General features: G+C 39.8%; 1 protein-coding gene across 2 annotated transcripts in view; it reads left to right on the top strand.

The window, feature by feature from the left end:
- Positions 1-7881: 7881 nt before the first annotated feature.
- Positions 7882-13227, top strand: part of zc3h12b.L (zinc finger CCCH-type containing 12B L homeolog) — a 63073-nt gene continuing 57727 nt past the window's right edge. The window contains exon 1 of one of the 2 annotated variants that reach the window (XM_041572709.1): positions 7882-8297. The gene's annotated coding sequence lies outside the window, so the exon portion shown is untranslated. The remainder of the gene's footprint in view (positions 8298-13227) is intronic. The other variant, XM_018229791.2, reaches the window with a different exon arrangement.

Raw genomic sequence — 13227 nt, 5'->3', positions numbered from 1 at the left:
GGGGAGTACGCTATGTAAATCCGGCCCTGCTACAAGGTAATTGGCAGTTCAGGAGCATAACTAGAAGACATTGGGTTTTATGTTGGTATGGCACGTTGAATGACTGGGCAAAACTAAGGGAATGAGAGAATGTTAAACATAGAAGAATAAAAGAAAAGTCTTATTTAATGATGATATGAATGAAATATGTACCTGTTCTTCTCTGTTGTACACAGAGAGTGATTACACCCAGTAGTAATGTACTAGTGCATTTTTACATAACAGATAATCAACTCTTCACTAGCTTTGCTTCTGATTCCCTCAGTCTCTGGGACTGGTTGCATAGCAACCGCTCTGCCTCATACAGCAGATAACTCTACGCCCACCCACTTAATCAAACCATCTATTGAATTTAGGATATGCCTCTGCAGTACCCCTACAAACATTTAGGGGGTTGTTTATCAAAGGTCGAGTTTGTGAGGTTTCTCTTACTTCGAATAAACTCACAACTGGAATGTTTGCTTATTGATGAAAAAAACGGCATGTAAAAAACTTGAATACTTGAATTGAAAAACAACCTTGATTACCTCAAACTGAGGTTTTTTCGAGCAAAAACCACCGTAAAAAAATGAAAATCATCAAGGCAAAAAATATCTTCAAATGGTTCAAGGGACATCTGCCATTGGGGCAAATTTACTAAAGGGCGACATTTCGCACAACTTCGTCAGCCATTAATTCGCAGCAAATACGTGTATTTATCAAAATGCAAAGTTTCATTTCGGGAGATGAATGCTGGTGAAAATTCATCAGCATGGGCATTTCAAAGCGAATTTTCACTAGCGTTACTTTCTTCCTAGTGACACGTTGTTACCAAACTTATGCTTACGTCAATTTAAATATGGTGGATACAAACAGGTCATATATATGTCTTTATTAGAGATGTTGGGGAAATTGCTTGAAGTGGCCACTTATTATTAGCAATGTCCAAGGGAGCAAAATAAAGACAAAAGAGATCCTCTATTGTCCTAGACATGAGCCCACCCTAAAACAAATGTGGCATGAGCTTCAAATGGTTTAAACATTTTTTTAAAAAAACATATGTAACAGTTACATATTTTAAACATAATCCCACATTAAAATATGAAAAAAAAGCCAGTGTTTTTTCTTTCTTTCGCACAAAGTAGCAATCGTTTGCATGAGCAAAAATTCGCCTGCCGCAAAGTTGTGAAACTTCTCTAGCGCTGAGCTTTTTCGGTAGCGAATTGTCCTTGTCACTTTTTAGTGAATTGGCGGTGTCCCTGCGAACTATCTTTTTGGCGCATTTTTGCTAGAAAAGCCCACGTTGCCCTTTAGTAAATTTGCCCGGTTAACTTCTACATGACCTGGAGTAGCTGGAGTATTTTCAGATTCAGGCTTTTGTAAAATCTGACCCACAAAATCTGATCAAAATCTCCCATGTAGTTTTGCACTCAAAATGCTCTCCACTATTTGTTATTTCCAAAGGCTTGAAGTTTATGCATGGCTTTTATAACTCTACCTCTAGGCTACCTTAAGGGCACATTTATCAGTGATTCACTATTCACCACAGAGACATTTTAAAGGTGGGATCTGTAATCCAGAATGCTCTATCTCCTATAGACTCCATTTCATCCAAATTTTAAATAAATCTATTTTCTCTGTAATAATAAAACAGTACCTTGTAGTTGATCCTAAAGGTAGCCATAGACGCACAGATATTTCGTACAACATTTGGGGGCAGATTCACTAAGGGTCGAATTTCGAAGTAAAAAATACTTCGAAATTCGACCCTCGAATTGAAATCCTTCGACTTCGAATATCGAAGTCGAAGGATTTAGCGCTAATCCTTCGATCGAACGATCGAAGGATTTTTCGTTCAATCGAACGATTAAATCCTTCGAATCGAACGATTCGAAGGATTTTAATCCAACGATCGAACGAAAATCCTTAGATCAAAAAAAGGTTAGCAAGCCTATGGGGACCTATGGTTAGCAAGCCTATGGGGATTCATTCGAATCCTTCACTCGAGCTTAGTGAATCTGCCCCTTGGTGTGTGTATGGCAAAAGACTGGTATTGGTTGGCTTATCGGTCGGCCAAATCCAAAAATTTTTATGGCATCTGAACATCAGCAAGTGTTTACTGCTGAATCGTTAGTGTCTGTAATTACAATCTTTCTTGCAATCATTGTTAAGGTGGCCATACACTATAGGATCCTATCGATGCAAGGTCGCCAAATGAGTGGATCTTTCCTCAATATGCACACCAACGGCAGGGCGATATTGGGTTAATCCAAGCGATCTGTTTACAACAAAGAGAATGGGTGCCGACAAGTTGTAGGACTGCATCAACTAGCCAACGCGGTCCTCGATCGCAGGAAAATCGAACCTGCCCTATTGATATCAGGCTGATTTTTGGCTTGATATCGAACGGAGAGACCCGTCAGACCACATGGGCAGATAAATTGCCGAATTGGTCTAAAGGACTGATATCAGCAGTTTTAATCTGCCCGTGTATGGCAACCTTTAAGTCTATGGCCAGTAACCAAGATATGATTAATCGTTATTGGATGCAAAACCAGCCTATTGGGTTTACTTCATGTTTATATGATTTTCTAGTAAACTTAAGGTATGAAGATCCAAATAACAGAGGGATCCATTATCTGGAAAAACCTGAGGTCCCGAGCATTCTTCATAACAGGTCCCATATCTTTATTCTATAAACAGTATAAAGATATATCTGTGTGTATATATATATATATATAATACACAAAAGCCATGAATATCTTGTAAATTATATCCTTATAAACGGTGAGTTCTGATGTCATCAGTTATAAACGGTGAGTTCTGATGTCATTTCTGTCACATGACTCACTGAAGTTACCTCAGAGTTCCATGACCTGTATAAAAACACTCGGCCTTCGGCCTCGTGTTTTTATATGGTCATGAAACTCCTCAGTAATAGTGATGGGCGAAAAATTCGCGAAATGGTGAAAAATTCGCAAAACGGCGCTGGCGTCTCGTTTTTGACGCCGGCGTCCGTTTTTTCGGAAAAAAGATTTTGCCGCGAATTTTCGCGGGCGTTTCGCGAATTTATTCGCTTGCGGCAAATCGCGCAAATTCGCCGCGAATTCGCCCATCACTACTCGGTAACTTATAATATCCTTATATTTTACAAGAGGGGGTACTTTATTCACTATATATATATATATATATATTCACTTGAATTTTTTCATGCAGTCGATGAAGCTTCTCTTTTCTTTAAATGGATCTCAGCATGTTTCCTGACTGCAGAGCTGCAAGTGCACTGCACAGTCATTTTGATGCAATTTATGGCTCCTTTTAATAGGAACGCATATCTTACAGAGGCCTCTGCATAGAGTGTTCTTTTTATTTGTTTTATTTATACATCATTAATTGCTCACAACTAAACTACTGTATATAAGGAAACAGTACTGAAAGGTACATAGTGATGGAAACCTTTAACCCTAGTAAAGAAAAATGTTGTCTCATGGCAGGAAGTAAAGAGGTCAGACTTTTCTGACCAGATGGGTTTGGTGAATGTGAAAACAATCTTTCTGGCAGAGGTCATTGAGTGCTTCCTTCTCTTGTTCCATTAATGGAGAATTTTGTTTTAAGGCAAGAAAATTCTGATTGAGATGCGAGAGAACTCCCTGGCTGATCTTATAATTCAGTGAGCGGAGTAATCGTTTTTCTATTTATATTGACCTCTATCATAATGCCTTAGCAAAATAGAGCACAGAATTTATTAAAGATAAACTTCAATAAATGAAATTGTTGCCTGCTATGACAGAGAAATATTTAAAGGGTCAGTAATGGTAAAAAAATGATAGAGCTGCATATACATGAGACGACTTGCTATTGTACTTGGTATCTTATGCAGAGCTGTCTAAATTTTCATAACAATCATTAGGGCTGGAAAAAGGGGTAGGCACCTACCCATGTCAAAATGCTGGGAGGGGGCGCTAGGACCCTAAAACAGGTGCCCCTTCTGCCTCTTAATCAGGCCCTGTGCTTTGATTGGGAAGTAACAGCAAAAAAAAAAAAATGGTCATAGTCATGCTATGCTGTGTTGTAAAAGCTCAGTAAGTGTAGGCGTTTAAAAACATGTTTTAATATGTGGTATTTATAAAACCCATCTTTGTTTTACCCTACACATGAAGCACCAAGGTGAATTCTCTGCACTTTACATACCTCAGAAAGATTCATAGCTCCACTGGAAACTAGAATGGGGTGTCTTCTAGATGACCATCTTCTTAGAACAGAGGGAAAAATAGAAGCAAAATAGTGCTAGGAATATTATACAGGTATGGGACCTGCTATCCAGAATATTCTGGACCTAGGATTTCCAGATAAGTAGCCTTTCCATAATTGGAATCTCCATATCTTAAAACTACTAAGAAAAAATGTAAACATTACTATAGTTTATTATGTGTGCCTTTGCCGTTTATAATTTGATCCAAACTGCAACCCATAACCATTGCCATTTTGGAATTGTACAGGCCATGTGACATGGAAGGGAGACAGGGAACACCTCGACCGTGATGTATTGATTTAGGTGGCCAGATCCAACCCCCAGTTCTATGCTACCCACCTGTGCCAATCCCTGATACAGTTTCAAGAAATGATGTTGTGGATTGGGGGGAAAGACAAGGTACCAATGGGCTGAAGAACAAAAGTAAAAGTGTTTCAGCCCATCAGTACTTTGCCCACCCACCCAGTCTGCAGTAAAACTTTTGATTAAAAAAAATAGAAAAGGTTACCCTATAGCTTTATCGTACAATCTCAATGAGATTCTGCACATGGGAGGGTGGACCCCGAATTACAGCTTTTTAAAATGCAGATTTAATAATTGGAAAAAAACAATTAAAAAATAAAAGTGCTTCCGGGAAGTTTATTCTCCATTGACCCGTCAAGGCCAGTTTTAGAAGGAATTTCAGTGCCTGTCAAGGTCAGCAGTCATTGCTTCGAAAGGATTCTTCCGGTTTTCTGGATAACCTACAGGAAAATATATATCGCCATACAGGTTCCCAGTTATTGCCCTATTTCAAAACTTTTGTGTTTTGCCAAGCAGCCGATAAAGAGGGATCCCACTCTGGACAGATTTTATATCTGCCATGTCATTGCCCCCTATATGAATTATAAGTATATCATGGTTACCCACTCAGACCTTTCTGCTACCTATAGTATGGGCACATCTGGGCACTCTTACACATTCATGGCATTCTCATTTGCTCAGATATTCCTCTGATGAATTGAATTAAGTCCATAATTGCTAGCCTCTGGCCGACAAGGAGGATTGTGTTAACTCTTTAATGTGGGAACAATAAATAGCCAGATAATGTCAGGTCATGGATAAATGTCTTGTTTCCCATAAACAGAATGGTTATCCTTAGTTACCTAGGTGTCAATCTTAATACCCAAGTACACAATTTTTTTTAAGATGGTAAAAGTGTTTTCTTCAGATTCAATAGGAACAGGTCCTAAAGCCAAGAATGGCCTTAGCTTTCATTTTCATTGTTAGGAATATGGAGGGCAAATGACAATAAAGTAATCTAAATAATGGGCAGCTCCTCCTTTCTCTGTTCTCTAATCTAGGTACAATTGAATAAATGAACTAAAAGTCTTAAGCTGGCCATAGACGCAAAGATCCGATTGTACGAATTGAGGATTTGTACGATTTTCGGACTGTGTGTAGAGAGTCACGAAATTTTTCGTCCGGCGGAGATCGATCATTTGGTGATTGGACAGGTTAAAAAATGTCTGCATGTATTGTCGATCGTACGATTTTCAGTGAGAGACTGTCACTGGAAATGTTGTTGGACATAACTTTCGTACGATTGCTGTCAGGGGCAGAACATCGGCTGATCTGTTCTTTTCTACTTTATTTGATCTGAATGGTTAGTGGCAGGTCGGGAAATGGGGAAGTCCAATCATTCAAGGATTCGAACGATCGGATCTTTGCATCCATGGCCAGCTTTAGGGGCAAATTTACTTACCTCTAAAAATCCGCCAGCGTTGGCTTTGCGCACATCGCAACACTTCACCAGCCGTAAATTTGTCTGGACAACGCTAATTCACGAAGATCCGACGTTGCGCACACACTAACCTGCATCTTAGTGAATTAGCGTAGTTACGTCCATTCGCCAGTGTGAAAATTCGCCTGGCGTTAGAGTGTGAAGTTGCGCCAGAGTCTATCTCCTTCGCTAGTGAATTTACGCAGCGTTTGCCACTTCGCCCTTTAGTAAATTTTCCCCTTAGAATAGAGACGGTATTGCGTTTATCAACATAGAATAAGCCATCTAATTTAAAACTCATCAGAAAAAACTATTTGGGGCTAATGGTTTCTGTCTGAAATCAGACTCAATGCCTCATTTGTAAATTCCATGGGCACATGTGGAAGACTGCTAAGATGTGCAGAATTGTACCTCTTAGGACCTATTCATGTAGAACTTATGCCCATGGAAATTGCGCAGCTTGTGCTTTGCACTTTTGTTTAAAAAGAAGGGCTGAGGGTATAACACATCCCTGTACATAAGTAAAGGTCCAGCTGCTTTTTGCTCCTTTTGACATTCCTTATTCCTTATGCTGGCACCATCTTCTTCGGATTCCTCGCATAAGTGAGCACCCACACCCAGTTGAGGCCTGTCTGGTATTCGTGCCTACTGCGCATTCACCAGAAAGCTCAGAAGATTGGTGTAGGAAAACAATAGAATCCAAAGATGGTGCCCATGAGCTCCACTGCGATACTATGAGGGAGGAAGCAGGGGGGGCAATGGAGGGAGGGGATGGGGGTTTTCTCTTAACGGTCGTTTAGTTCTACTTTAAGTGCCCCTGGCCTGCTTGTGTTATTTGTGTTAAGGTCTGATAAGGTGCCAAGCATAACTCTCACCCAGGCCTCCGTAACAGAGTTTCCTGGCAGTATCATTGCCATAGAGCATGTTCTGAATATGAATTTATTATTGTGCCCAATGATCCATCCTTATGTAATAATTATAATAATAACAAAGATAGATAAGCAGAAGAAACACGTTTTCTGCTTTTAAAATGGGGTGAAGGCTATTTACTGGTTGACATATTGAATAGGTTTGCCACTTTTCCTCTTCTTTGAATCTGGGGTGGAGCAGATGACAACCTGGTGATGATGTTTAGGGGCAAATTGGGGCAATTGTGACAGAGTTTTGGATGTGTTTCAGAACACTGAAACTCAAAGTTGGTTTTGAACCAGAAAACCCATGTGAAAACCAGACAGTCCCATTCAAAATAAGACAGGTGGCAACTGTCATATTGAGTGTCTGTAGCGCTCTGCTTTCCTGGCCAAACATATAATATGGAGCAGCTGGCTGCAATACAGCAGTCCATTGTCAGTGTTAAGGAAAACTACAGGGGAATTATCAGAGGAACAGCTCTGCTTGGTTGTCCATTGCCACAAGGCTTGGCAAAGTGGAGAGGAAAGTTGTTTATCATGAGACTGAGCTCGACATGGGGCCTGGGTGAATGCTAATGGGTTTATGAAAGGTTGATTTCTTACCATTTCCGGCTACTTACTTCTTCTTATTTTCTTCCTGATCAATAAATAGCAGAGGCCACAATCTATTCCTTCTTCTACAAGCTTCATATGTCTCTCCTGGCTGTGATTAATTTCCTTTCTCTGCAACTGCAAAAAAAAATATATAACCATCTTATGTTTCACCTTTACACAGCATCAGGTCCCTTTGTCCCTTCCCAATGTTTCACTATTGTACTGTTCTCCTCTGCATCCTCCCCCCAACCTACTTTGCTGTGTTTGCTGGCTTGCTAAACAAAAGGCCCTTATGCGGCCTCTTCAACAATTGCTGCCCTCGTACTATTTTAACCTCAGCAAGGTCCCATGGTCTCATATGGGAAACTACTATAAATATTTTGTTTGCCATAATTCATCACATAAGGATGGGGATGATGGCTTTTAGCCGCAGGTTAGAACATCACTATGCCAGGCATTTTCTAATCTTGGCAGAAGCTATGGAGGGCACAGGAAGTGAAGATAAGGCTGGAACCAGATGCTTTCTGGGAATTGTAGTCTTATAATCAGTATGCTGGAGGAGATGTGTTACAGCCGACTACACTTCCCAGACACCCTGTGCAGTGCTGCTGCCCCCAGATCAGAGCAGCTGTAACACTGTGCCCGTTGCATTGTTTTGCTGGCATTTTATTTCATTCCCCAGGACGGATAATTGCTGGCTGATGAGAATGGGAGATGAGCAGGAGATCATGTGCAAGCTGGAGAGCATTAAAGAGATCAGGTACGGCCTCTTAACTTTACTGTTAGCCTCTGATTTTCTCTTACAGGGGAAAATATATTTATTTTTCTACTGCAAAAAAAACATCAATTTTTAGCCTGCTGTAGATGTAATGACAGGAAGGCTTCAGTGTGATCTCTTTATTATAATCATGAACATTACTGGCTGTATTAAAAAGGCCAGGCAAAATACCATTTCATATCCATGCAGGGTTTTCCTAGAGACAAGTATATGCACTGGTATATCTGCTGCCGTCAAAATGTGCTGTATGCTGCACACCCTCACATATTGGCTGCCTCCATCTACTGTGCAGCTGTTTCACTTTATGCCCCTAGTTTCTCATCAGGCCCTGATTTTTGTAGATAATTTATGTATACGTATAGATAGATCATGATGGTTTTCCAGCCTGTTTTGAAACTACAGAAGCCTACCCTCACTAAAAACCTAAGTCAGCCTGAGGATTTTTTGTCACTGCTGCACTTGGCCATTAATATTTGCTATATATACACATATTTTACTACAAATATCTTGTTATTTTTTGTATTAAAACATATGTAGAAATCAAAGGCGGCTGCTTCACAGATTTTATGTACGAAGTGTCAACAGTTTCCACGGACCTTTAAAAATGTTTCCTTCAATTGCGGTGCTAACTGTTTATTTACTCTGCACCTCAGCAGTTTTAAATGTTGTTTTTATGCATCTCTAAAAAGTGCAGTGTCATTTTCTGCTACATCTTTTGCACTATGCCCTATGTACCAAGTGCTGTATTACTTCCGATGGTGGGGGGTGGGGGGTCAGAGAATTCCCAAACAGACACCTTAGCATCTCCCTGCATCATTAGACATCCAAATGACTGGAAAACAAGGTGAAAGAGGACCTTGGGAAGCCGTTATGCTACAGTCACTTTATTACCCATAGCTGTAAATCCTACAAAAAAAATTTTGCTATATCGGTTTACAATCATAAAAAACAGACAATAAGCCAAAATATTATTGGTTACTGTGGGTTACGGCACCTGGTACCTTTTATTAGATATGTGGTAGTAGCACTATGTACTTTTCTGGGTGCTGGCTGAGGAATAATGCTTAGAGTAGTTCTATGTACTTTTCTGGGTGCGGATTGGGAAATTTTGATTAGGGCAGAAATATGTACTTTTCTGAGTGTTGGTTGAGGAATAATGCTTAAAGTAGTAAAGGTAAGGGATCCCTCAGCCAGAAAACCATTATCCAGAAAGCACTGAATTACGGGAAGGCCATCTCCCATACAGTTCATTTTAATTTTGTTAAAATAATTTCCTTTTTCTCTTTAATAATAACTTTTTTTACTTGATCCTAACCAAGCTAAATATATCCATATTAAAGACAGAGACATGCTAATGGGTTTATGATGTACTTTCTGGGTTCTAGCCGAGGAATAATACTTAGACTAGTACCATGTACTTTTTGGGTGCTGGCTCAGTCTGTGGAGTAGATAACTTCAGTTACATCTGTTTATTTCATTTTTTGTGTAATGCCATTAATTATGCAGTGGGTAGAAGTCAGGTCAGTGACTGCATTTAATTCCCATCCTTGGCCTCAGTGTCGGACTGGCCCACCGGGATACCAGGAAAACTACTGGTGGGCCCAGGTGTCAGTGGGCCCTTTTGCTTCTAAACATTAAGCATATTTCATGGTCATTCCCTATTTCTTTATGGGAAACAAATGCTTAATGATGGAAGAATATATTGAGTAGATATAAAAGACTGGGATAATAAAGAGGCTGAGTGAGGAGAGGAGGAATAATAGTTTGGAAAGTGAGTCCACAGTCTAAGGTTTTCTGGTGGACCCCTGGCATCCCAGTCCGACACTGCTTGGCCTTTTGATTGGTGAGCAGGCACAGGCTCTCTGTACACTCATGGTTGCTCATTACCATGTCCAATTCTGAGCACAGAACAAGCTTTTTGCATCTCTGAAGTTTGGGACTCAATTCTAGGGAGGGGGTGCTGTAGAGAGTGATACAGTTGTGCACTGGGGGTTGCACACTGGAACTAAAAGTAGAAATTAAGGGTGGCGGCACATAGGGAGATTTAGTCACCTGTTATAAATCTCTGCTACTGCAGGCAAAAAATCTCCCCAAAATGCCTTCCCACCATCAAGAATGGGAATTGCCAGCGAGATGGCATAAGCGTTGCTTTGGTTTTCTGAAGTCGCTTATGCCATCCCGCCAGCAATTCGCATTCTTGATGGCGGGAAGACATGTAGGGGAGATTATTCCCCACAGTAGCAAAGATTTATCGCAGGCAACCAAATCTCCCCTTGTGCCACCACCCTAACAGGAGAGGGTTTCATTCTCCTTTATGCTATTTACTTCTTTTTCATGCCGTTTACTGAAAACTTTCAGCCTTGCATCATCCTGTGCTATCTGTAAACACAGAGCCATTACTTTTAGCGACCGTTTCAAGGTCATTAGTAAGTACATGATTTATACAAGTTTCTTTCAATTAGCCCCCTGGCAGCCCTCACCAAATAGGTGTCAAGATAATAGATCTGTAGCTTGTTGGCCAACAACACTAGTCTGTTGGAACATTGTCAGACTTCAGAGTCCCCCTAGATTAAAATGACTGGTCTGGTTTCCCCAGAACTGTGCAACCTATGTAGTCGGAGTTGTTTTTAGTCTGGTTCCTTATTTACAGCTGTTCCTTCCACAGATCTAATCTATTAAACTGAATACAGTGCAAGCTGGTCAGGACATGCGATGCTTATTAAACCTCTGATTTCTCCATATTCCCATTAACCAACTTGCCCGTGTTATCAATGGAAATACACTTTATGGCTTTTTACCATATAATGATCTCCAATATTGTTCATATGCTCCCTTTATTGCATATTGCATTTAGTATAGTAATCATACTTTATTTTATTCTTGTGTATCGTTGGTTCTCAGATTTAGCTGGACTACTACACCAAGACACTTCTAACATATGATAAAGTAAATGGAAAGTAGTCCACAAACATTTGGGTACTCATGTTTAAAGGAGAACTAAAGCTCAAAAATCAATATGGCTAGAAACACTGTATTTTATATGCAGGTATAGGATCTATTATCCAGAATGTTTGGATACTAGGGTTTTCCAGATAAGGGATCCTTCTGTAATTTGAATCACCATACCTTACATCTGCTAATTTAAACATTAAATAAAACCAATAGGATTGTTTTGCCACCAGTGTGGATTCATGCAGCTTAGTTACCATCAAGCTACATATCTCCTAAACTACACTTAGGGGATATTGGAAATCATCAATGTAGTATAGCTCTTAATATGTTTTGTAGGGTTTTTAGGACATGCCACACAATAAACTGTATTTACCTGTAGTTTGTACCTAATACATTTGATTGTGTAACTCCTCAGAAAACCATGTTTTATAACTTTTCCTCTTTTGCTCCTTTGATTGCTATGTATATACTGTACACTCATTTTCACTCCAAGGTTCAGTAGAGTATTTTACTTGTACCTTTGCTAATTTGCAACCTGATGTAATACTTTCTAAATCTGGCTTATATGTAAAGTGCTGCTCATTTGTGACCCAATCGCAGTCTTTAGGGGTTATTGAAGCTTTTTACAAATATAAATTTTTGCCATTTGCACACAGGGATGTGCCTGTGCAGAATAGAAGGGTACAACACAGCGTGCAAAGTGCAAACTGGCCAAACTAGAAGAACTGAAAAATTTCCCAGCATCCAGGTTGAGCAAGTAATTGATTATCTGTATCAACTTTTTTAGCACCATGTGTATTTATGATTTGCTGCTTTCAAGAGGACCAGCACTTCTCCTGTTAGATGTATTGAAGAGAATTAGCACATCTATAATTAAAAGGGATTTACCTTTGCTAATTTGGGATTTTACCTTTGCTAATTTGCAACCTGATGTAATACTTTCTAAATCTGGCATATATGTAAAGTGCTGCTCATTTGTGACCCAATCGCAGTCTTTAGGGGTTATTCAAGCTTTTTACAAATATAATTTTTTGCCATTTGCACACAGGGATGTGCCTGTGCAGAATAGAAGGGTACAACACAGCGTGCAAAGTGCAAACTGGCCAAACTAGAAGAACTGAAAAATTTCCCAGCATCCAGGTTGAGCAAGTAATTGATTATCTGTATCAACTTTTTTAGCACCATGTGTATTTATGATTTGCTGCTTTCAAGAGGACCAGCACTTCTCCTGTTAGATGTATTGAAGAGAATTAGCACATCTATAATTAAAAGGGATTTAATTAGAATCCCTATACTTTGGGGGAAGACTTTTCATCCTCTTAAAGGAGAAGGAAAGCTACGGAGGTATTTTAAAGCCAATAGATTAGCTGCCATAGTGCAAGCTAGAATGCTATATTTATTCTGTAGAATGTTTTACCATACCTGAGTAAATAGCTCTAGAAACTCTCTGTTTGTTTAGGATAGGAGCTGCAGTATTAACATGGTGTGACATCACTTCCTGCCTGAGTCTCTCCCTGCTCTGGGCTCAGATTACAGTAGAGAAGGGGGGGAGGAGCAAACTGAGCATGCTCTTGCCCAGGGCAATGAGGTTTAAGCTGAAGGCAGGAAGTCTGATACAGAAGCCCATGAGTACACAATAGAAGGAAAGAAATACTTTTGGGGTTTACTGGTATATTTAGATGGACCTTTCTGATAAGGCTTATTTAGTTTTAACCTTTCCTTCTCCTTTAAGGCTAATATGGGTCACTTTTCCAAAGTTTTCCCATGTCGTTGCCTACAATGGTAATAAACAAGGCCTGGGTTCCCTCCTCTTCCCACTGTTAGCTAGCTGCTAATGGAATAATGATTTCCACTGCATTTTTCTGTCTGGACCCAGAAGCAATTTACAGTTCACACTTTCTAATTGTTCCTATCGGCAACAACTGCAAATCTGTGGATTGCAGCTTTAATCTGATAAGAG

This window comes from Xenopus laevis, chromosome 8L, assembly GCF_017654675.1.
Source record: "Xenopus laevis strain J_2021 chromosome 8L, Xenopus_laevis_v10.1, whole genome shotgun sequence".
Classification (NCBI taxonomy): domain Eukaryota; kingdom Metazoa; phylum Chordata; class Amphibia; order Anura; family Pipidae; genus Xenopus; species Xenopus laevis.
Note: the sequence above shows the minus strand (reverse complement) of the source record. Positions and strands in the feature narration are given on the sequence as shown.